Below are 27,809 nucleotides of genomic sequence, written 5' to 3'. Positions count from 1 at the left end.
GGTTGAAAGATGTAATGTGCATCAGGTACTGTAGTACCCTGATTGCCACATCAAACATGTTTCCCATATGGAAATGCACACACAGACACATCCCACATCCACACACTTGCCACATTCAGGCTTCAGAGCACTATCTAGGTATATTTGGGTACATGTGCGTGTTACAGTAGCATGTAACACTATACTGAGTACTGGCAGTTGTCTGTTGTCATGTTGTCTGTATAGAATAAATGAATTGTTTGATTATCCTACTCCGTTTTGTGGACATTACTTGAAGAAGTGTTACCTTACATGTGTTATTGGTACCACCACCTTCTCTTTTGTAGTTTTGTTTGTATAGGGTGCTATCAACATCACTGCTTGTGAAGGGTAATGACCACCCTGCAGTGCATAGCCCCATGTGGCAAAAGCCACATCCCACCCCATCATTGTGCACACACACTAACCCCACCAACAGTAAAACACATACTTTCCATTTGCAAGATTCAAACCCATACCTAACTGTGTTATGACAGTAGAAACAGACACATTAGCAGAGTGTGCTATTTGCAGTAGTTGCAGAATTCCCTACTAATGCTGTACTTAGAGGGTGCTGACATCATCTGTGTGTAGGAGGAGGGATGTGCACCCTGTAGTGTGTTCTCCCAGTTGTCAAAAGGCAGTTAACCCTCCCAGCATAGTGCACACACATAAACCCCACTCATACTAACACACATATATTCCTTTTGCAGGATTCAAACCACTACCTAACCACGTTATGACACTGGAGAAAGATGCATTAGCAGAGCGTGCTATGCGAATTACTGGAGGACTTTACTACAGGTAATATAGTTATACAGTCCTGACATCATCAGTGTTTCAAAAGGGGAATCTGCATCCTGTACTGTACTGTCACAGTTGCTAATAGGGACATTTCCAACACACACATCGATGTGTTTGAGGTTTGCATATGTGGGGGATCCAGTACTCCAGTGTGATGAGTATATGGTTTGATTGCAACAATGAGGGATATACTCCGAGTGGTGAGCTGTTTGTACTCATGGTTGTGATGATCAGGTCTAGTATATCTTCCCTCTTGTGGGAAGGTTGGTTATCTGTTCCATAGCCAAAGAATGTATGATCTATGTGAACCCTAGAGCTTGGGTATTGTGGCTTGTGTAATGTTCACAGTCTATGTTTGGGTAGCTAACGTCACCCAGTATGATGGTGTTTGCAGAGTAATCTAAACTGTCCTGTGTCAGCATGAAGGCTGTGTGGGAGTCCTGAGTTTGAGAGGGTGCTGTAAGAGCTCCTCTGTGTCTCTTGCCATGTGGTCCAGGGAGGTACGTCTCAGGTTGTTTGCACCAGCATGGACAATGTCTGCCTCATAGCTGTACTTGCTGTGGAGTGACCTGTGTGCCTGTGTTATGTGGCACATGCTATCACCCGACAAGTAGCTAACTGTGACCCTCACCGTGCTCTGTCTGGAGGGCGGCACATCTGTCAACAGCTCATGTCAAGCAAGTTCACACCCCTCATAAATGATGTGGAAACCTTCAAAGGCCCAAGGCCTGTTGACTATGGACCAGACTGCAGATACCTCTATAAAGGCATTCTATGGACACATTCAGGAATGCATGGATCATGAAGCCATATATGAAAGCATGACCCAATTCTCCAAAGGCAGATGTCCTGGGTGCCGGACACCAGCCATAAACACACTATACAATAGAAGGATGACGCCACTACATGATACAACAACCTCCCAAAATGTGAAGGCACCACTGATGAGTATTGGAAGACAACTACAGGCACCCATATGATTGTCTAAGGCCATCTTTGAGAGAGGTTCCACAAGCCACTGAGGATAATCACAAGGCTGCCTGTAGTTATGTTAGTAACCTGGGTGGTACTACCCAGATATGCTCAGAGGTAATCCAAGATGTCACACAAAATACAAAACATGCAGACATTGCCATCATCCTAGTGGGCAGGTTCAATGCTGCCTTCTCCCCACCACACCAAAAGGGCACATATGTCTCATGGCACAGTGCTGCCCCTGACATCACAGATGCTCAGGTAAGACATGCCCTTCCCAAAGCAATAAACACTGCATCAATGGGACCAGACAGTGTCCCAGGCTGTGTCCTACATGAACCATGAGAAGAGCTACACCCAGACATAACACCACTGTTCAATCCCAGCCTTAATACACGGTATGTGGCCAGAGAGTGGCATACAGCAACAGTGGTCCCTCAACATTCAGGTGGTGCCTTCATGGATCTTGGACACTACTCGACCCATATGTCTGACTAGCTTTGTCTGCAAAGCTATGGCAAGGATCATCATGAACCTCACATATCTAGATATTGTGGACCTACAGACATGTCACCATATACAGTTTGGCTTTGTCAATGGCAAATCCTGCCTCTCCAACCAGTTTGATTTCTTTGAAACAGTCACCAAGGCCACTGTCAAGGCAAGGAGGTGTACGCAGTCTACCTGAACCTTGCATAAGCCTTGGATACAATACCCCAGTTGTGCATTCTAGGGAAGCTCACCAGTGTACATATTAACTCCTATGTCACTATGGGTATTGCACAGTGGCTCAAGGGCAGAACACACATGGTAGAATTGCTGGAGCCATGTCAGCCTCCAACCTGGTACAAGTGGTGTCCCACAAGGCACAGCCCTGGGAGCTGTCATCTTCATTATATATTTATCATAGGTACAGGCCAACATGGAAGTACTGTGGCACAGCAAGTCGCAGGTGACTGCAAACCAGACACCATAATCAACTCACCAGCTAACACACGCACCCTCCAAAAGGGACTCTTGGAAACACACGACTTGTGCCACAGCCATGGCCTCAACGTGAATGACAGAAAGCGTATAGTCATCCCCTTTGTCAAACACAGAGTGACCACAACGTACCACATATGTGTTAATCCATTAAGTGCAGACGAAGGAATTATGGACCATGGGGTACACAGGTTGATAGCATTCTACCGTTTGACAACAACATGGACAAAGTGGTTAGGTAAGCATGTTATATGGGCCACATCATCATGGAATCCACATGTAGATCAGGGGTGGACATTGTGCCCCTTTACTCATCCCTCATCATGCCCATAATTGACTATGATGAACCTCTCAGCATGCACCTTACCAGACACCTGCAGCAACTGGAGATACCACATATGTACCTCGACAAGGGGATCAAAGGGCTCAAACAGATGCCACATACTGACTGGTTAAAGTAACAGCAGCTCTACTCAGTGACATACTGCCTCTTCATAGGCAATCTGTGCCTGACATAGAAGGCCAGGTCATACCCTCAGTTAATGGCCATGCTGCATCTCAGAATATCCAGATCCCACCAGGATACACACTGGAAATACTTGAACCTTAGGAGTGATATACACAGGACATGCTGGAGGGGCACATTCACAACTCAGAGGCTCCCTTCATTCCGGAATATTATCCCAATAGAGGTTAGGCAGACTGACTCAGTGACTATCTTCAAGAGTGATATTAATGACAGGATGTGACATTGTAGGGTTACCCTGGGTATCACTTATGTGTCACTGTGAGACAGAGGCACAGTATACTAACCTTGGAAAAGGGCATAGCAAGACAGATTCACAATGCATGTTGAAAGGCACACACATTCTGGCTAGGTGGATACATGCCCTGGGCAGACATCCCTGTACGAACCTATGGACCTATGTATCTTTATCACCATTGTCCCTATGTGCTGTTAATCACCAATGTAATCTCAATACTATGGTAGCATGTGCAAAGGTCAGTTGTCAGTCACCTCTATGGTACAGTTGTGGAATATGTGTGTCATGTAGTAATGTCACAGCTGCCACATGTACACAGTCAACCCTATCCCCTACCTATGGATGTACATCACATGTATGAGATGGAAACACATGGCCAAACTGTGGACTAAGCACTCTGAACCCAGTACTGGCATAACCTGTCTGGTGGCATGAAATACTACAGTGACAGCAATACCAATCTGATGTGGACCTACACGGACAGCAATACAAGCATGGAAACACAACAGGTCAGTTGTGATGCCTAAGGATAGCATCCTGCATGACTGGCAGACATCTCTGCAGCTGGCACACAGGCATACATTAGGCCTGCACACAGCACGCATAACACATAGCACACAAATCCTGTGTGTCAAGCAAGCACAGTCTGTACAGCTATACAACACTACTGCCGCAGTTGTGTTAGGTACTTTTATTGTCCAGTACAGTGAGACAATGCTCACCAGGCTGGAAAAGGTGTAGGTCACAGTGATATGCTCATGGGGCACTATGGTTCACCACATAACACAAACATACAAGTCAGTCAGATGCATGGACACATATGACTCAGTCATTGTCCATGCCACCACAGCTGATGTGGGATGTCCCTCACTGGGATACATGATAGGGAACATGGAAGGGATCACTGAGCAAGTGACACAGGCTGGTAGACCCCTGACCTTGGTTGCCATCAGACCCTCACCAGGGATTCTGACAAATTACTGAATGCTAATGACTTAGTGTAGCTACAAAACCCTAGCTGAATGGTTCTTAGCATGCAGTCACTGCATTGCTATGGAATACTGTCTTACCACTCCCACAACAGGTGAAAACATGCAGCTCCTGTACATCAACAACATGTAGACTATATGCCCCAGACCAGGTGTGCATCCCTCACTACTAGGCTGATAGCATCGACATCTCACACTGTATGTACACATCCCACATGCTGCACCTGTACAGAAGACCACGGTCATAATGTTACTCTGTGCAAATACCATGTATTCACATGTGGCAGGCATCACACATGGTAACTATTGAAGGTCACAGGTACATATGTGTATTTGGTACACACATACATCATATGTGCATTGCCATAACTGGTTTAATCAATGTCTTGCATTATTGTGAGTGACAACCTACACACATGGGCATTCTGTGTGTGCAAAACACACGTGGCATGTCTGTAATCAAAAGCCATACATAATTGTGATATCGCTAGAAAGGGGTATGTGCATCCTGTATGTGTTTTCCCAGTTGCCAAAAGGGATGTTTCTTTCATACACACACACTTACCCCTCTTCACACACACTTGCCACCTGCTGGATTCAAACCCCTACCTAACTAGGTTATGACACTAGAGACGGACGGTTTTCCCAGAAAGGGATGTCTTCACACACACTTGCCACTTGCTGGATTCAAACCCTACCTAACTAGGTTATGACACTAGAGACGGACGCATTAGCACAGCGCGCTATTCGCATTACTGGGAGTTTTCCTTTCCCCTGATATACTTAAAGGGTGCTGACATCATCAGAGTTTAGAAAGTGGAATGATCATCCTGTGGTGTGCTTTCCCAGTTGCCAAAAGGGATGTTTTTTTCATACACACTTACCCCCTTCATACACACTTGCCACCTGCTGGATTCAAACCCCTACCTAACTAGGTTATGACACTAGAGACGGACGCATTAGCACAGCGCTCTATTCGCATTACTGGGAGTTTTCCTTTCCCCTGATATACTTAAAGGGTGCTGACATCATCAGAGTTTAGAAAGTGGAATGATCATCCTGTGGTGTGCTTTCCCAGTTGCCAAAAGGGATGCTTCTTTCATACACACTTACCCCCCTTCACACACACTTGCCACCTGCTGGATTCAAACCCCTATCTAACTAGGTTATGACACTAGAAATGGATGCATTAGCGCAGCACGCTATTCGCATTACTGGGAGCTTTCCCTTTCCCTGATATACTTATAGGGTGCTGACATCATCAGAGTTTAGAAAGTGGAATGATCATCCTGTGGTGTGCTTTCCCAGTTGCCAAAAGGGATGTTTCTTTCGTACACACTTACCCCCCTTCACACACACTTGCCACCTGCTGGATTCAAACCCCTACCTAATTAGGTTATGACACTAGAGACGGAAGCATTAGCACAGCGCGCTATTCGCATTACTGGGAGTTTTCCTTTCCCCTGATATACTTATAGGGTGCTGACATCATCAGAGTTTAGAAAGTGGAATGATCATCCTGTGGTGTGCTTTCCCAGTTGCCAAAAGGGATGTTTCTTTCATACACACTTACCCCCCTTCACACACATTTGCCACTTGCTGGATTCAAACCCCTACCTAACTAGGTTATGACACTAGAAACGGACGCATTAGCACAGTGCGCTATTCGCATTACCGGGAGTTTTCCTTTCCCCTGATATACTTATAGGGTGCTGACATCATCAGAGTTTAGAAAGTGGAATGATCATCCTGTGGTGTGCTTTCCCAGTTGCCAAAAGGGACGTTTTTTTCATACATACTTACACACACACTTACCCCCTTCACACACACTTGCCACCTCCTGGATTCAAACCCCTACCTAACTAGATTATGACACTAGAGACGGATGCATTAGCACAGCGCGCTATTCGCATTACTGGGAGTTTTCCCTTCCCCTGATATACTTATAGGGTGCTGACATCATCAGAGTTTAGAAAGTGGAATGATCATCCTGTGGTGTGTTTTCCCAGTTGCCAAAAGGGATGTTTCTTTCATACACACACACTTACCCCCCCTTCACACACACTAGCCACCTGCTGGATTCAAACCCCTACTTAACTATGTTATAATACTAGAGATGGACGCATTAGCACAGCGCGCTATTTGGATTACTGGGAGGTTTCCTTTCCCCTGATATACTTATAGGGTGCTGACATCATCAGAGTTTAGAAAGTGGAATGATCATCCTGTGGTGTATTTTCCCAGTTGCCAAAAGGGATGTTTCTTTCATACACACACACATTTACCCCCCTTCACACACACTTGCCACCTGCTGGATTCAAACCCCTACCTAACTATGTTATGACACTACAGACAGATGCATTAGCAGAGCACGCTACTCGGATTACTGAGAAATTCCTTTTCTCCGATATACTTATAGGGTGCTTACATGAGCAGTGTCTAGAAAGGGGAATGAGCATCCTCTGGTGTGTTTTCACAGTTGCTAGGAGTTACATTTGGACCAAGTGTGTGAGCATGCCCAGTTCAGCCTTCCCATGGCATGTTGTGTGAAAGATGTCTCATTTATCTAAGTGTGTGAGCATGCCCAGTGTGGGCTATACATATGTTGAACTCTGCAGCCCATCACATTTGTGGATGAGTGTGACCTTCAACAAATACCTCCAGTTTATGGTTGTGTGTTGTCTGCCATGTTGTGTAGTTACTGTCCGAATGCTTTTTGTGTGAACAAAACAGGGAGTATACTGTGCCTGCAGGTTTTGCATGGGATACTTTGCACACAATTGTCAACATCCACTCATACTGACCTAACACTGTAGCACTGTATAGTGTAGTGTTTCAGTACTTTCACTGTGGTGGTCAGTATCCTGGGCTTTAGTCCTATCACCGCTTTACATTTCCATAGTGTGCACAATAGCCTGGTTAGGGTCCAGTTGTGCACATCTGCACAAAGGCAGTGCCTCTACAGACCCTGGTAATTACTGCCCCATAAGCTTAACAAGTGTAGTCTGCAAATCTATGGAGAGGATCATAATTGAGCTCATAAACAAAGATATGGGGGACATGCAGACATTGTACCCATCCCATTTTGGCTTGGTCAGGGGCAGATCATGCCTTTTGTACTGGGTTGACATCTTCAAATTGGTCACTTAGGCCATTGTTGGGGAAAGGCAGTCCATACAGCCTACCTTGGCCTTTCAAACACTTTCAACACAATACCCCACTCAGGTATTGTGGAAAACCCTAACAACTGAAATGTAAACCCATATGTCACAAGATGGGTTGCAAACTGGCTTAATGACGGGACCCACAGGGTTAGAGTTGCTGGCACTATGTTAGACTCCAGGCTGGTCACAGGTGGTGTCACACAGGGCTCAGTCCTTGGCCCCCATTGTTTGTCATGTACTTCCCAGAAGTACAGGCCAACATGGGAGGACTTTGGCTGACAATGTTTGCAGATGACTGCACACTGGGCACCATGGTGGACAGTGCATCACACACGGATATCCTTCAGAAGGGACTCACAGTAACTGATAACTGGTGCCAGGGCCATGGCCTGAAGTCAAAGTGCACAACATGTGTAGACATACTCTTCAGGAAAAGCAAGGTGACCCCAAGCTACCATATAGGTGGCAATCCTCTAAGCACAGAGAAGGTTATCATGGACCTGGGGACCCAGGTTGACAGTCGCCGTTCTTCTGAGACTCACATTGCTAAAGTGGCTAGAAAGACCTTCTACATTGCCCACCTGCTCAGGATGGGATTCACATCCAGATCTAGTGGGTCATTGTTCCCCTGTACTCTTCACTTATCAGACCGGTGATCGAGTCAAATGCCCTATTCTGGCTGTATGTCACCCAACATCTGCAGCAATTGCAGACACCCTGAATGTCCCCCACCTAAAGGATCAAGGAACCCCAACAGCTGTCATATGCTGCCAGATTGAAGACACTCCCACTCTATTCACTCACATACTGTCTGCTTAGAGGTGACATGTGCCTGACATGGGAGGCCATGTCCAAACAGGGGTTAATGGACATGCTCCACCTCAGAATCAGCAGATCCACCTGAACCACTAGTGCAGGTGACTTACACCTTAGCAGGGTTGTATGTTGGACATGTTGGAGGGATGAAGTTATCACCCAGAGACTCCCTATGCTGTGTAATACAATCCCGGTCCATGTGAGGCAGAGCACCTTGCTGGCTGTGTTCAAGAGGTATCTTGACCTGTGGATGGAAGGTCAAACATTTAACCCGGGATCACACGGTGTCACTGCTGGAGAGGCATGACACACTAATGGGCACAGTACTGTTTCCATGTAAGGGGTGGTGTATGCCAATGAACTCTGTGCTAGGCTTATACCTGCCTTAGGGAAGATAGCCTAGTATAAACCTATGTACCTATGAACCTATCTGACCATGTTGCATTATGTTCAGATGTGAACTACTTACAACAGCCTCATCCAACATCGGTAGTGTATTCCACAACATGGGCGTACATTGGCTTAACACTACCGATGTGCCCTAGGCCATTTCTAATGCTAGTTGGAGAGTGTGTTTGTCCATCAACACATTGTAAGTGATGTTTGCCATGACATATGTCTTGTTTAGTATACTGTGCCTCTGTCTACCTGTGACATAACATTGATACCCAGGGTAAACCTCCCATCTCCCATGCACTCATTAGGATTCCTGTTGAGGGGACTCAACGAGTGTCTCTACGGACAACCTGTACTGGTAGTTTACTCATGTGTGCGGGTGGCTTCTGTGTTTTGGATAATGCAGTACAGCCTGTCCTATATATGTCAGTGCTGGGGTTCAGGTCCCTCATGTGCATAGCTCCCTGCCATTCAGATTGTACAAGGTGCAGCATGTGCATTGATTGCAGCTTGGACATGGCTTTCTACATCAGGCACAGCTTGCATCTGGGTGGACAGCATGGCAGTGTGTGGAGCTGCACTCTGTGTAATCAGACTACACATTACATGTGTTCCAGCTCTGTCATACTCCTGGTGAGGTACTGTTGTGGACTTTACAGGTGCTGGATGTGTCTGCATGAGATACACCCCACAGGGGTTGTTGTGGTAATTTCTAATGCTGATGAAAGATAACTGCAGAACCACAATGACCTCCCCTTAGCTAGATGTCAGACAGCATGGACCATGCAATCACAAATAAAAACAGGACCGTCTCCGCAAAGGGAAAGTGTCCTGTCTGTTGAACCCCAGCCATAAACAGACTGTATGACAGATGACGGTTACTAATGCAAGGCAGGGCTACATCTCCAAAGGGAAGACAGCTGTGATCAGCACTAGTAGAAAGCTACATTATCTCATAAAGACATGCAAGGTCAACTTGGGGACATAAATCACCAAAGACAATGAAGGTAACCACACTGATTTCTTCAGTTATGTCAGACACCTGGTTGTGAACCCTCGGATATGCTCAGAGTTGGTACACAACAACATATATTCCAGTGACCTGACAGATATTGGCAACATTCCGGACAGCTTCAGTGCGATTTAAGCCCTCCCTCACCCCCAAAAGAAGATAGTTATCACTGCTGTATGTAACCTCACTGTCATCTTGGATGTCCATGTGAGAGCCACACTCAGCAAAGACAAGTACACAGCATCCATGGGACCTGCTGGTATCTCCAGTTGCATGCTATGTGAACTCCAGAAGGGGCTGGACCTGTTGATACAACTGCTATTTAACCTTAGTCTTGCTACAGGATATGTACCTGAACAGTGGCGTACGGCAACAGTGGTCCCACTCCACAGAGGAGATGCCTCCACAGACCATGGCAACTACCACCACACAAGCTTAACCAGCCTTGTCTGCAAAGATATGGGGAGAGTCATTATGGAGCTCTTACACAGACACATTACTGACCTACGGACTCTTGTTCCCACCTAGTTCAGCTTTGTACAGGGCAGATCCTGCCTTTGCACCTAGTTGACTACTATGAAACTGTCAGTAGGGCCATCGATGAGGGCTACAGTCTACACATCCTACCTGCACTTGGCTAAGGCCTGTGACACAATAGCACACTCAGGCATCATAGCTAAGCTCAACAGGTGACATATAACGGCATATGTCGCAGGATAGGTTGCAAAATGGCTAAGAAACAGAACCCATAAAGTCAACATTGCAGGTGCCTTGTCAGATTGAAGCCAGTCACAGGTGGTGTCCCACAAGGATGTGTCCTGGGACCCTCTTAATTGGTATTTACTTTTCAGATGTGAAAGCAAACATAGGGGGGTTGTGGCTGACAAAGTTTGCAGATGACTGCAACCTAGGCACCATAGTGAATACATCAGCCAGCACACAAATACTACAGAATGCCACAAAGGTGGATAGCTGGTGCCAGACACATGGCCTGAAACTGAATGCAACTGATGTGTATTCATCCCCTTTGGGAGGAACAAAGTACCCACAGATCAATACATAGACAGCAACCCACTGAGCACAGACAACACATCAGACACCTGGGGACACATGTAGATAGTGACATCTCTTTTGACACCCCTGTTGCCAAAGTGGTTAGGAAGACTTTCTATCTTGCCTACCTTATCATGGAGGGTTTTCCATCAAGATCATAGGAGGTCATTGTTCCACTATCCTTCTCCCTTATCAGGCCCATGATTGAATACGAAGCCCCATATGGTATGTACCTCACCCAGCAATTGCAACAGCTGGAGACACCCCAAAGGTACCTACCATGAAGATCAGGGTTCTTCAACACATGTCAGATGCTTCCAGAATAGAGGAAATCCAGCTTTGTTCAGTGTCATACGACATACGTACAGGTGTCCTATGCCTGACATACAAGACCATGTCCAATCAGGATTTGGTGGACATGCTCCACTGCAAGCAATCCAAATCCACCAGAGCCATGAGAGCTGAGGATTTGAACCTCAGCACATACATGTATAGGACATACTGGAGAGACAGAGTCATAACTCAGAGGCATCTCACACTCTAGCAGAGTATCCCAGTCCATGTTTGACAGAGTCCCTCACTGACTCTCTTCAGGAGACATCTGGACAACTGCATTTGAGACAGAGGCACAGACTAGACAGAGGCACAGTCATGTTATTCAATTACGTAAGGGGGTCATACTGTGTCACTACTAAGTCAGAGGCACAATCATCAGAATCTATTCTGTACACTTATTACCAGTATAAGGGGTGGCAATAGCCACATCACTATGGCTAGGCTTATACATGCACTAGGGCAGATAGGCTAGTAGTAGACTATGACACTATGAAACACCGTTGTATGTGTAGCTATTGTCAATCAAACAGTATGATGTGGTTTGGGGTGCTTGATATCTCCCTGTATTCCAACATTGTTTTGTCTATTCCTTCTAGCATGTCTAGAGATCAGTTGCTAGTGTCCTCTCCTGCTCAGCTGGTGAACCTGGGAATATTGAGGCAATGTTACACTTGCCTCATGTACACTGACAACCCTCTCCTTCTGCCATAAAACACACATACATGTGAGAGATGCAACTATATAGCCAAAGTGGAGGCTGAGCTCTCTCAACATAGGACTAGCAAGACCAGAGAGAAGGTGAAGGTAACCACACACACATCACAAATCCAGTCTCACATGGCAGTATCACAACTTAAGATCATACACATAGACACACAGAGACACTCTTGGAGGCTCTGATCAGGATTCTACCGGAATGGCAGTGGCCACCACAGCAGACACTCACACAACTGCCTCCACAGGGCACAGCACATGCAACACATTGACCACAGAGTCGGTGTGCCAAACAGTCACAGCCCTTAAGGCCAAACACAATGCCAGACACACTTGTCTATGGTTACTCCATAGTCAGACACACTGACGTCCTGCTCACCAGATCGGGTACGGAGAAGATCACAGTAAGCTGCCTGCTGGACAGGCCACGGTGATTTGCAAGGGACAGCTTGCACCTGTCACCCCTGGGCTTCCGGATTTTGGATGATGCTCTTGCCACCCCCATTGTGCCTTTTTTATGCAAGATTCAGATACTACACCTACCACCCTAGAACACAGTAAAGGAAGGACACTAAGGGTACTGCTGCTCAATGCCAGAGGTCTCAACCTCAAGCTGCACACACTCTATGCCCTTCTCAGTATGTAGCACATTGATGTCTGTGCTGTGCCTGAAACCTGGTTCACAGCTTCTGACAGCACCCCGGCACTATCGGGTGTTACCTCATATCATGCATTCCGGCACCAGAATCCGGACAACACCAAGAAGGATGGTGGGTGTCCATATTCATCAAGGACACCCTCACCTCATTGTTGGTGGCAACACACGATGCATCGGAGACCATCCAGGTGCCAGTGACCGTAGGCAAGACTGCTCTGCAGTTTGTAGCATGTTACATGCCACCCTCTCAAACTCAGGTACCTCACACAGCTATCCTGCAAACACTGAAGGGGATAAATGTATCTCCAAACAGCATCCTACTGGGTGATTCCAACTATCCACATATAGACTGGGATCACTAATCATGCCACAACACTCTAACACAAAGGTTCCATGAGTTCATACACTGAAATGCCATGGAACAACTGGTCCCAATCCCCTCAAGTGGAGGCAACATACTAGAACTCATCATCACGAACATGGGGTCACACTGTTCAACACCAGCAGTATACCCATCATTGGTGAGATCAGATCATGGACTACTCTCAGTGGGAGTCCACATCCCACCCACACCCCAGATGGATAAACAAACAGTGAAGACCTTCTCAAATGCCGACTTCACATTTCTAAGGACTGATGTGGTCTCTTTCAAGGCCCCCAAGCCATTGCCATTACCCAAGCCACTGTATCACTTACAAATGCCTTCTACCAGCACCTCCAGGACTGCATGGATCAGGCAATCCCAAACAAAACAAAGACTCTTTGTACCACAGGCAAGCATCCAGTCTGGTGGACCCTAGCCATAAACAAGCTCTACAACACAAGGAAGGAGCTACTACAAGATAGAGCATAATCCGTAGGAGGGAAGACACCCCTGCTCATTGTGAGTAAAACACTGGGTACCCCCATACAATCATCCGAGGCAAGTTTTGAGAGTAAACCCACTCAGGACTCAAGGGACAATCATGAGGCCTTTTTTGCCTATGTTTGAAACCTGGGAGGGAACTCCCAGATATGCTCAGAATTAGTTTGGAATGATGTAGATATCACTGCACCTACAGACATTGCCAACATACTGGCTGACAGGTTCATTGCAGATTCCTCTCCCTCCCTCCCCCAACTCCATGGATATCTACACGAGAGAATTGTAGCCCCAAACATCTCCAATGCTGGGGTGGGAACTGCTCTATCCTAGGCAGAAAACACTTTATCCATGGGACCAGATGGTGTCCCCAGTTGTGTGCTCCATGAACTCAATGAGTAATTACACCCGCAGTTAGGGCAGCTGTTTAATCTTAGCCTCACCTCAGGATATGTGCCCAAGGAGTGGCATACGGCAATGGTGGACCCACTTCACAAAGGAGGTGCCTCCACCAACCCCGGAAACTACCATCCCATCAGCTTGACAAGCCTGTTCTGCTAAGCTATGGAGAGGATCATAATGGGAATTATAAATGAAGACATAGGGGACTTGCAGACATTGGATACAATCCAGTTTGGCTTTGTCAAGGGCAGATCATGCCTTTTAAACTTGATTGACTTTTTCAAAACAGTCACCCAGGCCATTGACGTGGGCAGGGCAGTCCACATAGCCTACCTTGACCTGGCAAAGGCTTTCGACACAATACCCCACTCAGGTATCATTGAAAACATCACCAGCTTAATTGTGAACCCATACATCACAGCATGGGTTGCAAACTAGCTAAGTGACGGAACACACAGGGTCGAAGTTGCTGGTGCCATGTCACACTCCAGAGCTGTCACAGGTGGTGTCCCACAGGGCTCAGTCCTGGGCCCACATTTGTTCAGCATCTACTTTTCAGAAGTACGAGCAAACACAGGAGGATTATGGGTGACAAAGTTTGACGATGACTGCAAACTGGGAAGCATAGTTGGAAACCCATCTGACACAGACATCCTTCAGAAGGGTCTCATAGACACGGATAACTGGTGCCACAGCCATGACCATACATTAAACACTAAACAATGCATAGCCATACCCTTCAGGAAGAACAAGGTTACCACTACTTCCCATCTAGGTGGCAATCCTCTAAGCACAGAGGAGGTTATCAGGGACCTGGGCACCCAGGTTGACAGTAACCTTTTGTTTGACACTCACATTGCCAGGGTAGTTTGGAAGGCCTTCTACATTAGCCACCTCATTATGCAGGGATTCACATCTAGATCAAGGGAGGTCATTGTTCCCCTGTACTCATCACTCATCAGACCAATGATTGCATACAATGCCCCATTCAGAATGTATCTGACCCAGCACCCGCGGCAATTGGATGGGCCCACAAATTCCTCAACAGGAGGTGAAAGGGTCTCAAACATATTTCTTATGCTGCCCGACTGAAGGGATTCCAGCTGTATTCAGTCACTTACCGTCTGCTCAGAGGTGACCTGTGCCTGACATACAAGGCTATGTCCAACCCAGAATTATTGAACATGCTTCACCTCAAGACCTCTACATCCATCAGAACTACAAGGGCAGGAGACCTAAACCTCAACACAGATATTAATAGGATGTGCTGGAGGGACAGATTCATCACCCAGAGAGTCCCTATGCTGTGGAACAACATCCTGGTACATGTGAGGCTGAGCACCTCACTGGCTTCGTTCAAGTGAGATCTTGACCAATGGATGGGAGATTGCAGGTATACCCCAGGGATAACCTCAGTATCACTGCTTGACAGAGGCACAGCAAAATAATGGGCATATTATCCATCAATTTGAAGGGGTGGCAGAAGCCACAAACTCTGGGCTAGGCTTAATGCCCTAGGGCAGATAGCCTAGTATGAACCTATGAACCTATGCACATAGGCCTGGGGCAGTTCCTGCTATTAGGACAGTGGTCTGCAGCAAGCTATATAGTAGTAGTGAGTTTTAGCCATTGGTTTTTGACCATGGCTATTCCATGTTGCTTCTTGTTGTGGTACAAACATGGGTGTGTGGTTATCCATGCTATTTATTGCTAGTCACCCTCATTTTGTATCTTGTTCCATGTTTTTGCACATGTACATTGCTGTATGACGTGTGACCTGGTAGTGTCAGGGTGCTGATGTGGGCTTTGACCCTGTTTTCTATTACAGCACTGATATCTACATTCTCTATACTGTGTGTGTTTACACACCACACATCTTGATGTTTATACTTCTGGCATTGGGTAGCATTACATCTAGGTTCCTATCCCTTGTGGTACCCATGAGGTGGGTTTGTGTTTTTGTGGTTTATGATTCTTGAGGGTGGATGTTAGTTGGGGTCCTCAGGTGTGCATGTGGTACATGATATTACATTACTTAACACATGGCATTCATGCCTCAGGTGGTGCTGCAGGGCCACCTCTGTCGGATACACATACTACACTCCCTGTACATGTTTGGCAGCAGGTTGTGTCATGTTAGGCATCCCTGTTACTGTATGAGTGAGTCAGAGTGGGTATCAGTCCCAGTGTTCCTACTGACCAAGCGTATGTGCTATGCGTTGCCTCTTTGCCAAGGCCAGGGCATACTGGGCACGCCTCCTTCTGCCTACTGGGACAAGGTCAGGTTGTTCCTCCTCCGAGTCACCCCCTGCCTGTGGTGGCCTTGGCAATGGTGGGGGGATGTTTGGCCCAGCCCTGTGCTGGTCCTGCTGCAGCTGTTTTTGCAGGATCATATTATGTAGCATAGCACATATCATGATCATTTGGGTACATGTAGTTGGTGTTTTCTGCAAGGCTCCACCAGATGTGTCCAGACACCGGAACCATGACTTGAGCAGCCCAAACACACGCTCTATGATATTACGTGTTTGTGCGTGTGCCTCATTATGGCGTTCCTGTTCAGGTGTGTGTGCATTTCTGATGGGTGTCATCAGCCACGGCTCAAGTGCATAACCTGCATCCCCCACTAGGTGTCCGTGTGGGAAGTCCCCATTGGCAAATGATTGGTACAGCTGCGTCAGATGCCAGATATGGGAATCGTGGTAGCTCCCAGGGCAGCCAGCACACACATTCATTATTATGCCCTGGGCATCACACACGACCTGGCAGTTGATGGAGGGGTATCCCTTGCAGTTAATGTAGGCTCTACCCCGCTCTCCTGCTGGTGCTTTGATGCGTATGTACGTGCAGTCTATAGCACCCAGTACCTCAGGGTATTCTGCTATTTGCTGGAAGAGATGCATATTGCTGGCCAATACCTCACGGGCATTGGGGAAATATACATGATCACCGACATGTGCTGACATGGCATCCAGGAACTGGTGTAGTACCCTGGAGGCTGATGCCTGTGATATCCCCATCATATCGCCAGTTGGTCTCTGGAAGGTACCTGTTGCTAGTATTCTTAGGCCAACACATACCTTGGTTTCCACTGGGATGGGTTCCCTCTGTTGGTTCTGTGTGTGAGGTGTGGCCTGCACAGCTCAACAATCTGCTGCAGGAGCTCTCTGTCCACTCTATAGCGCTCTACTATCTCCAGCTCATGTAACCCATGGTAGGTGACCCTGGGCCTGTATACTCTTCTCCTTCTCCTCACTCTGGGTTGTCTGTCAGCATCTGCATTGTCACCACCCTCAGCAATTCACCTATGCCTGATTATAATAGCTATGGCAGCCCCTTGCATTTCTGCTCTGAGTTCAGCTTTTTTCAGTTTTCAATTCTGATAGCTTAGTTTCTGGCAGTATGTGTTGTGAGAAACAGTCTGCACTGCTCTTTGCAGTGTTTTAAGTGCTGGGTTGGGCTTCTAGTCTGCCTGTGTAATTGCCTGCTTCTAATTGTTTCCACCAATTAACTCCAGTAGTATCTTCTGGCAGTTTCCCTGGATTTTAGTTGTTTCCTGTTTCCTTTCTGTTTCCTGAGGGGGAGCAATGTGCACACCAGCTTAAACACGCTCACAGTCACTTAAACATGCGCACACATCCTTACATGGTGTTACACGCATGCACACATCCTTACACGGTGTTAGCTAGGCTGATTCATGCTAAAACGCGCGCACACTGCCTTACACACGCGCCACAAGAAACCGTTGTACACGGTTTGCAACACGCTCCCACATGTTGAACCTGCCTTACACACGCGCGCATGCACGTATATCAAGAAACTTTGAGTGTAGGGATAGCGTATACCCTCAATTTCTTGACTTTCCTAGTGATCTGTTGGGACACACCTCCCTCCCTGATGTCTGTCTGTCATCTGTTACCTTACATTGCCCTCCAATATGGTACATTTATTGCTATCATCCCCCCCCATGATGTCACCTACCTCTTACTCTGTTCCTCCCCCGTCTCTAACTCTTACACTACTCAGACAGTGCTCATTACCTATGTGACAGTGTGATTCAGTATTGTAACCCTCATTTACATAGGATTGCCTAGTAATGACTAGTTACATGTCTTACACGGAGCTTCCCCCCTTGACAACCACTAAACGGAGGCCATATTGTTTTTGGTCTGCAAGTCCCTCCATTGACATTCAATGTAATACATAAATCCCACAATTGTGGGTTTATAAGCTCGGTTTTCAGTTTTAGGTAGCGCACCCGCTTTGCTGGTGTGCGCTGCAGTTAAACACAAAATCCCGTGAAAAAAAGTTATATAACTTATTTTTGAAACACTTTTCATGCCAATGGCCACATATTTGGCCATTGGCATGCTTAATGAAACATATGCACCCTTTATTTGGAGCTGACATAGCTCCGTTTTTAATTTTGCAGAAATGTACTCAGTTGTCAGCTGAGTACATTTCTGCTAACACGTCCGTTACACGGACTGGTTTCTGCTTCGTGGATCACTCAAATACCTCATTTGCATATCTTTAGGCTGCAAATGAGGTATTGAGCATTTCCACGCCCAGTCCGTGTAAGAGACGTGTTAGCTGTCTCTTACACGGAGATTTGGGCTGTTCCTGAATCAGGAGGCTTACACGGAGGCTTACACTACTCTTGAACTCCGTGTAAGCCTTCCTGAATCTGGCCCATTATCTTTGACATCAGTAATATACATATTTTTATGAATTAATTTAGTAAGCTACATGATTGTTTAATATTTTACTATTAATCATATTAAGAGTGTAACACAATTTTGAGATGCAAACACTTGTAGTTTTAAAATTAATTCAGAGCATTTGTTAGATCTATAAAATATGTGTATGTTTTAGCATAATGAATAAATATGTGCATTATTTTTCCTTTTGTGTAATAGTTTATCATGATAAGATAGTTTACACATATCTTTATTTATTCAGGTCCCACTTTGTTCTACTTATTTACTTAGGGATTTACTTACAATAATATTGAATGAGTGAAAAGTTATGAATATTTAATGAATAAATGATACTACTATTACATAAATAAGTATATAGTACACTATTTGCTGGATTTAATATTTGCTATTAATAGAAGAGGACTGCTAAGCTTTTATGTAGTAATGGGTGAATAGTTTTTAATGCCAAAATATAAAACTAAATTAATAGTATCTTATTTATATACTACATTAATTGTAAGTCATGGTATCTTTTAGCTAGTTTTTTATGATTTTTTAGGTATTAGGTAGAGAGATAGTATAGCAGTTTGTCTACTCAATGGGAATGAATTAGAGTATTATACACATTTAAATTAATATGGTGAATAAATGTGTCATGTTATCTTTTAAAGGAAATATTTTTAAATACACAGTATGGATAATTTTAATCTATTATCTACTAATGTGAATGGATTAAATAATGGCAACATAAGGAAATAATGAGATATTTAAAATGAATTCATGAGATATTTAAAATTAAATAGAGGAGACATATTCTTGCAAGAAGCTCAGTTGATAAATAAAGATAGACAATATTTAAGTAACTTAGGTTGCAATATGTTATCATCTACTTCTTTTAACAAAAAGAGGTGAGGAGCTGGTATACTTTGGAGGCATCTACTGTAATACCTAAAGGCATGGAATCCATTAATGATCCCAAACAAATGTACACTGTAATAATTGAACATAATGGCAAAGTCTATACACTTGCTAATTTTTACTTGATTTCTAGAATAGGTACAAAAGTAGCTAAAGATCACTTAAACGTACCACAAAGTCATTGGAAGGGTAGGTTAATTTTCACAGGGGATTTTTAACTGCATATCTAGTACAGAAAGTGCAAGTGAACAGAAAAAATCTAAAATTCTGGCATCAGCTAAAGCACTAAACAGATGGATTGGTGATAATAATTTAGTTGATTTAATAGCAAAAGCAGAAGTTAAGTCATTATTCTTCACTCATTATTCGTATGCACATGGGACACAAACTAGAATTAATAGGATTTATGCCTCTACAGATTTACTTAATAAAGTAAATTATTTTAAATGATTCTTTGTCCTTTATCTGATCATGCTGCACTAAGTATTAATATACAGTGGTGCAGCGGTTAACGTTGTCGCCTCACAGCAAGAGGTTCTCTGGTTCGATTCTCAGCTGGGGTGCCTTCTGTGCAGAGTTTGCATGTTCTCCCTGTGTTCACGTGGGTTTCCTCCGGGTACTCCGGTTTCCTCCCACATTCCAAAGACATGCATCTTGAGCATTTCTCCCTGGGCCTCCTCTGAAAACAGGCTCTGTGGAACCTAGTCGGACTTTCCCGGTCAACAAATGTTAAATAAAATAAATAAATAAAAATATATATATATATTAATAGATATAAGGACATTTTGGATTATTTATAGAATCTCAGTATATGTGATGAAATTAAAAGGATTGAATTGTTATCTTAGGGAACAAATTGAGATTTTTTTATCTTTCAAATATAATGGTCAGGCTAGTAAAGTCATACAATGGGACTCCTTAAAATGCATATTAAATATAGCATGGGAAGATGGGCTAGTAATAAAATGAAAGAGTGGGATAAAGAGTTGTTAGAAATGCAAGATGAAATACACAGAGTGACGTTTGAACAAGGAAATGAGATAATACTAAAGTTATTAAAAATTAATAGCAAAATGTCACACATTTTTAATGCACAAAGTGGAGATAGCTTTAGAAAAAATATAACTGAACAGTTATACGATGACTTCAAAAAAATCTACATAGATTAGCTAATACAAGTAAGATGTTAATCAAAAATGCACAAATCAACAACATCCAAAATCCTCACAGTAATAAGCTTACTTCAGACAGACTGCAGTGGTGGTGCTGCGGTAGCATTGTCGCCTCACAGTAAGACATTGTCCTGTTCGATTCTCAGCTAGAGCGTCTTCTGTGTGGAGACATGTGTGAATGGGCGTACCTTCGTTGAAGGTTGTGCATCAGAGCCGGCAACTTGGCACGTAAAAATCTACTGCCAATCATTAGCAGACCTGAGTTCCACTGTGCCGACCCCTAACCAGGAAAAGTCGAAAGATACAACAACAACATACAACAAATAAGCTTACTTCAGACATAGAGGAAATTCTTAATATTTAAAAAAATCATGGGGACCTTAATAAATATAAAAATAATAATCCTGATGATTACAAAATTGACAAGTATTTAAAGAAAAATGTTGCTAATAAACTTAATGACAAACAAATATCTCTGTTGAATAAGTCTACTACCATAATAGAGGTTAAAGAAGTTTTAAAAAGAGGGGAAAATTATAAATCTCCAGGGTTTGATGGTTTAAGTATGGAATTATATGCTATGTTTCCATTAAATATTTTAGAATAAATGCTTGACATTTTCAGAATAATTCAAACTGACAAAATAATTCCTCCCTCATGGAAATTTTCCATAATCTCATCTATACTTAAACAGGTATAGGTTAATAAGTTAGTTTCCTCATATAGACCTGTTTCATTATTAAACATAGACTATAAAATATTTACTTGCAGCTTTATCAAAAGATTAAGAGAGTGGTGCAGCGGTTAACGTTGTCGCCTCACAGCAAGAGGTTTTCCGGTTCAATTCTCGGCTGGGGTACTTTCTGTGCAGAGATTGCATGTTCTCCCTGCGCTTGCGTGGGTTTCCTCTGGATACTCCGGTTTCCTCCCACATTCTAAAGACATGCACCTGGAGCATTTCTCCCCTGGCCTCCACTGAAAACAGGCTCTGTGGAGCCTAGTCAGACTTTCCCAGTAAACAAATGTTCAATAAAATAAACAAATCCCTTCCTTTCCTCCTGCAGAAATCCTGGCAGCCAATTTCAAACTTAATAACTTCTCAGCCATCACCGTAGTAACCGTCTATATTCCCCCAGGTGATAATATTCCTCTTCTTGAAAACGTTCTCTCCTATCTCACTGAACACTATTCAAACAAAACAATTCTCCTTGGTGATGTAAACATTAATTGGCTAGCTTTAAATGACCATAATGCTTCCTCGTGCATTAATCTACATGGCTTTCCACAACTAATATCTGAACCTACTGACTACATTAACTCACATATCCCTACTACTCTACTTGACTGGATACTAGTATCTGACCCTTCAATCATGGCCAGCCTTAGGCATAGGCCAACTAGGCAGCCGCCTAGGGTGCCGGTGTAGCAGGGGCACTTTTCCAGTATTTATTTGGTGTAGGAAGACCAGGATGGGGGCACTAGGTAATGTGTTGGGGGGCGCCATGGAGCTGTTTTGCCTAGGGCACCAGTTGACCTAGGGCCACTCCTGCCTTCAATATATCATAATCCTGAAACCCTACCAAATTCTCTTAGTGATCACTCTCCAATAAAAGTTACTAGATTCACCCTTAACTTTGCCAGACCTTGCAGATACATAACTTGTCAAAACGTATCCACCTTTTCTCCAGATACCTTTAATTCCCTTCTCTCAAGAATTAAATGGAGTCACCTTAATGAGCTATCTCTGGATGAAGCAGTTCAATCATTTAACTCTACCTTTCTTAACATATTAAACTCTCTAGCACCTGTTTGCACTGTTAGAATAAAATCTAAAGTATCTCCATGGCTCTCTAAAGCTACCTGCACCCTAATGAGAAATAGAGATAGGCTTTGGAAAATTTGGATGAGATCTAAACTTCCCACTGACTGGCAAAACTGCATGGAACTTAGAAACATGACTAAAAACATTGCTAAAGATAAAAAGGAATGCTACTTCAACCCACCTACAACACTAAAATCTAATCCTAAAAAATTCTGGAGCTCATTCCACTAAATATTGCATCCTGGAAACCCTTCTAGCCCCAATCCCTACCCAAATGAAGCACCTGAAGACACTGACACTATCTTTAACACCTTCTTTATTGACACTGTAACAAAGATTATTAATACACCCCCCTCCCCTGCTAATGATCAGCTAAAGATGCTGTATTAAACTTTTCTCTCTTAAACCTGTATCTACTAATTATATCACATCTGTACTCTCCAAACTAAAACCTAAAACCTCGCTCCTCCTCTGCTGATAGCATTCCTTCCTACTACCTCCAACTAGCAGCCAATACTATTACTCTTTCTGTATCTATCTTGATTAACCACTCCATCTCTGAGTCTCATGTTCCATCTGTCTGGAAAGAATTCTACATACTACCTATCCACAAAGGAGAAAATTCCCAAGAAATCTCTAATTTTAGATCTATATCCATTCCATCACCCCTCTCAAAGCTACTTGAAAAATGTATACACAAGCAAACTCTGCACTATATTTTACAGGAAAACCTATTTACTCCCACTCAGCATGGCTTCTGCCCAAAACACAGTACTAGTACTAGAGTCTACTTTACATGCTCGAAAGCTGAAAAACCTGAATGCAAATAGCCCGACACGTAAAGAGTGAACCGCAAATACATCAAACAAATGAAACCGCAAAAGTGGAAATATCAAACTCACATAGTTGGCCCATCTGCGGTATAGCTATGTAAGATAAGTGTGTGATAGTTACGGACCTTAGGGTTAGGGCGGGGTTAAGGTAAGTGCATAGGTAGGTAGTATATGTAAGGTTTTGTGTAGGTAATGTATGTAAGGTTTAGTGTAGGGTTTTAAGTGTATGTGTGTGGAATAGTTAGTTTGTTTGGGTATAGCTCCATAGGGGAAGTGTGCGGTAGTTACGGACCTTAAGGTTAGGGAGGGGTTAAGGATAGTGCATAGATAGTTGTGTATGTGGGGTTTAGTGTAGGGTTAGTAGTAGGGTTTTGGTGCTTTAATTTAGGGTTAGAAGTAGGTTTTGGTTAGTGTATGTATGTGTTTTTTTTATTGTGTTTGGATAGGTAGTGTGTTGTGGATGGTGGGTTGGCCGACTATGACGGTTTGTAGTTTTAAATTTTGCGCTTTAGTATGTTCGACGTATTCGTGGTTCGCTCTTTATATGTCACGCTATTTGGATTTGTGTTTTCCATGTTTCGAGCACATAAAGTAGACCCCTAGTACTGCCCTAATCTCCCTTAGAAACACTATTTCCCTGGCTCGTGATAACAACAAACTTGTTTCCTGTTTATTTTTAGATCTATCTAAAGCCTTTGACACTGTCTCACACTCTCTTCTTCTTACTAAACCGACTAATCTTAATTTCTCCCCAGCTGCTGTCACGTGGTTTTCCAGCTATCTCTGATAGATTACAATCAGTGAAATGGCTCTCTGCACTCTCCCCTCCCCATAAAAATGGGAGTTCCCCAGGGATCCATATTGGGTCCATTGCTGTTTAATATCTTTACCAATCGACTGTACATCTCTTACCTTCAGTCATCTCTTGTTCAATATGCAGACGATTCTACTGTAATTACCATCTCAGACTTCCCTCTCACTGCTACTACTCAAGCAGCCTTTACATCAGTAGAAACCTGCCTCACCAACAACCAACTAATCCTAAATCCCCCCCCCAAAAAAAACAAACTTTTATTATTTCTCCCAAAACCTCTTACCCATCTTAAATCTACTTTTACTATACTGCCCCTTAATAAGACTCCAATAGTGCCTGAACCTAGCTCCAAATTCTTATGCATCACTATAGATGATCAACTTAAGTTTGACTGACACATAAACAACTGCATCAGGAAGACTCATCAGAAACTAGGTCTCCTATACAGAAATAGAAAGTTTCTCAGCTGAAAAGATAAAGTAACCCCATCTCACACCTATCTACTGCCCAGTCTACTGTATGATTCTCAAATATTCACAGACCGTAACACCTCACTCCTAGCAAAACTCAACTCAGCCTATAATAAAGTAACCAAATTCTCTGCCCAACATACTCATGAAACTTATTACCGTGTCTCACTTAAACATTTAAACTGGCTGGAACTACCTAACCTGCTTCTGCTCTATTAGCTTCAGATTTTACACTCTATAATATATCAACCTCTTTACTGCCCTAACCTATCCTCCCTCATATCCAACTATTCTCCAACTAGATCATGCCATGGCTCTGACCAGGGCCTACTACTTATCTAAAACCTAGGACAAAAATGGGAAGCAACCTATATAGTTATCAGCCTACCATCCTCCTAAATCAATCGAAACAATTCAAATCAGCCACCAAAGAACACCTAAAAACACTCTGGTCCTGCCACTATACTCATTCACCATGAACGGTGGTCTGACCACTTCTCCTAAGTTTTTACTATTACTCTTTTACTGTCTCAACACTTCTATTCCTGCTGGACTGTCTACCCATATTTTGGCAAACTCTGACTCCTATATACTTCAACATAATTTCTCTCCCTTACATATGTCCCTTATAATCTTGATCTGACAGTATCATATCATTGCAGTGAAGAAATACTTAGACTGATAGAATGTATTTTTCCCACATTGACTGCATTACTAATTGACATGTAAATATTTGATAGTTGTACAAATGTTGTAAATACCAGCTAAAACATCTCTGTAATACCTTTTTGATTTTGCCTCTGTATTTGTTTTACTGTACTGTCTAACAAATGTATTACTGTAGTTTATAATAGTTTTCTGGAGCTTTTCTCCCCAGGCCTCCACTGAAAAAGGGCTAAATGTAGCTCAGTCGGACTACTCCCAGTCAACAAATGTAAAATAAATAAATAAATAAATGAATAAACAAGAAATTGGCTGTAATTAGGTTCCATATCAAGAGAGATTTTGATTCTGTAAATTGTGACTGCTTGTTTAAAACTTTAGAAGCATTTGCATTTTCAGATCAATTTACTGGAATTTAAAAAAACTCATTTGAGACTCCAAAGCATATGCTAAAATTGGATCTTACATTTCTCAAGGGTTTACCTCAAACAAGGGTACAAAGCAAGGGGGTCCCTTGCCCTCTCTACTATTTGCATTAGTCATCGACTTTTAGCTAAAGTATAAAAAACAATGGAAAAAAAATTGACAGATTCTCAATTAAAAAGGATTGCCAGTCTAAAATGCAACTTTTTGCAGATATTTTTCTAACTATAGCAGATTTAAATTATTCAACTGAAGAAATAGATGAGGAAATTGAAAGGTTTTAAGAAGTACCGCTGCTGAAATTTAATAATAAGAAAATTGAAACTTTAGTGTTAAATCAATTACTAGATAATAAGTTTAAAGATAAATATAAATATAAAAATAGCACTAAGACCAGCGATCCAAAAAGTAAGCGAATTGAATGAAACACTTAGTGCCTCGGCTCACACAGCCTTCCAAGTTGTATTTAATAAATATAAATATAATTGGGAAGAAAAAGAATTAGAATATTTAGGAATAAAACATATCACGATGTGAGTAAGATTATTAATAATAATTAAAAAATGGAATGAATGTTTTTTTTACTGTGAAGATAGTTAATACTTATTAAAATTATTATATTACACAAGATTATAAGCATATTACATTCAATAGCTTTAATACCTGACAAAAACCTTTTAAAGAAAATGGAAAAAAAATGTTAACTTCATTCTTATGGTATCCTAAAAAGCTAAGAATTACTTATAGAAATAATATAAGATTACAGGAGTATGGGGGTGTTAGCTTCCCAGATGTAGAATCTTATTCTATTCCTGCAAAGTTTAACTCTGTTATATTCTGGATAGACTCAGCTTACTCTAGTCAATGGAAAACCATTTAGGAGCATATTTTACTAAAGTCTTATAAGTTTATCAAAATTATAAATTAGAATTATGTAATAAACCTTTCATCTCATTAAAAAAATTAACTTACAAAGACATTAATTTTGTATTTACACTCTGCATATACACATGAAGTCAAGTCTGAAAACAGTTAAGAATTATGTCTTAAAACTTCATTAATATCAAAGGGACACTTCTGTGCTTTCCTATTGTACACACATCCAGATTTAAGGAAAGTCTGAACAATGTTAAAATAGATTTACTAAAAAGGCATCGATTAGTATTATGGTCTGATTGCTTTGATAAAGGAAAAGCTAAACTGTCAGAATATTTAATGAAAGATTATATGTTGGATGAATCTGTTAACCAGTTAATATTATCCATCAGTATGAAATTAAGTGTAGTTGTAGATAATATGAGTGAAGAGGAACAGAACACTATTCCCCATTATATGAATATACAAATGCTGACATTGAATGTAAATTTACCTACTGAAGAAGCTTGTCCAATTTATGTAAGTTAATTATAAATAATAATAATAATAATTATTATAATTTGGATGCAAAATTCTGGAACTTTTTAGATAGCAGTGGTTTGAGTGACTCAATAGTTCATAGGTTCATACTAGGCTATCTGAACTGGAGCATTTATAAGCCTAACCCGATTGTGTTTGGCTTACGCCACCCCTTGATTTGAGTATACTGTGCCCTTTTTAAAGTTAAGTTTACTGTGCCTCTGTCTAATAGTGACACGGAAGTAATCCCCGGGACAAACCTACGATCCTCCATCCACTCATCAAGATTCTTCTTGAAGAGAGTCAGTGAGGTGCTCTGCCTAACATGAATTGGAATTCTATTCCAGAGTGAAGGGAGCCTCTGGGTTATGAATCTGTCCCTCCAGCATGTTCTATTTATTTCTATGCTGAGGTTCAAGTCCCTCGATCGAGTGGCTCTAAGGGATTTAGATTTACTGAGGTGGAGCATGTCCATTAATTCTGGGTTGGACATAGCTTTATATGTCAGGCATAGATCGCCTCGAAGTAGGCGGTATGCAACTGAGTAGAGCTGGAGTTTTTTTAACCGAGCAGCATATGGCATCTGTTTGAGTCCCTTGATCCTCCTGGTGAAGTACTTTTGGGGTCTTTCTAATTGCTGCAGGTGTCAGGC

This window comes from Protopterus annectens, chromosome 2.part1 (genome assembly GCF_019279795.1).
Source record: "Protopterus annectens isolate FY-2018-M chromosome 2.part1, PAN1.0, whole genome shotgun sequence".
In the NCBI taxonomy this organism is placed as follows: Eukaryota; Metazoa; Chordata; order Ceratodontiformes; family Protopteridae; genus Protopterus; species Protopterus annectens.
This window is presented reverse-complemented; position numbering follows the sequence as displayed.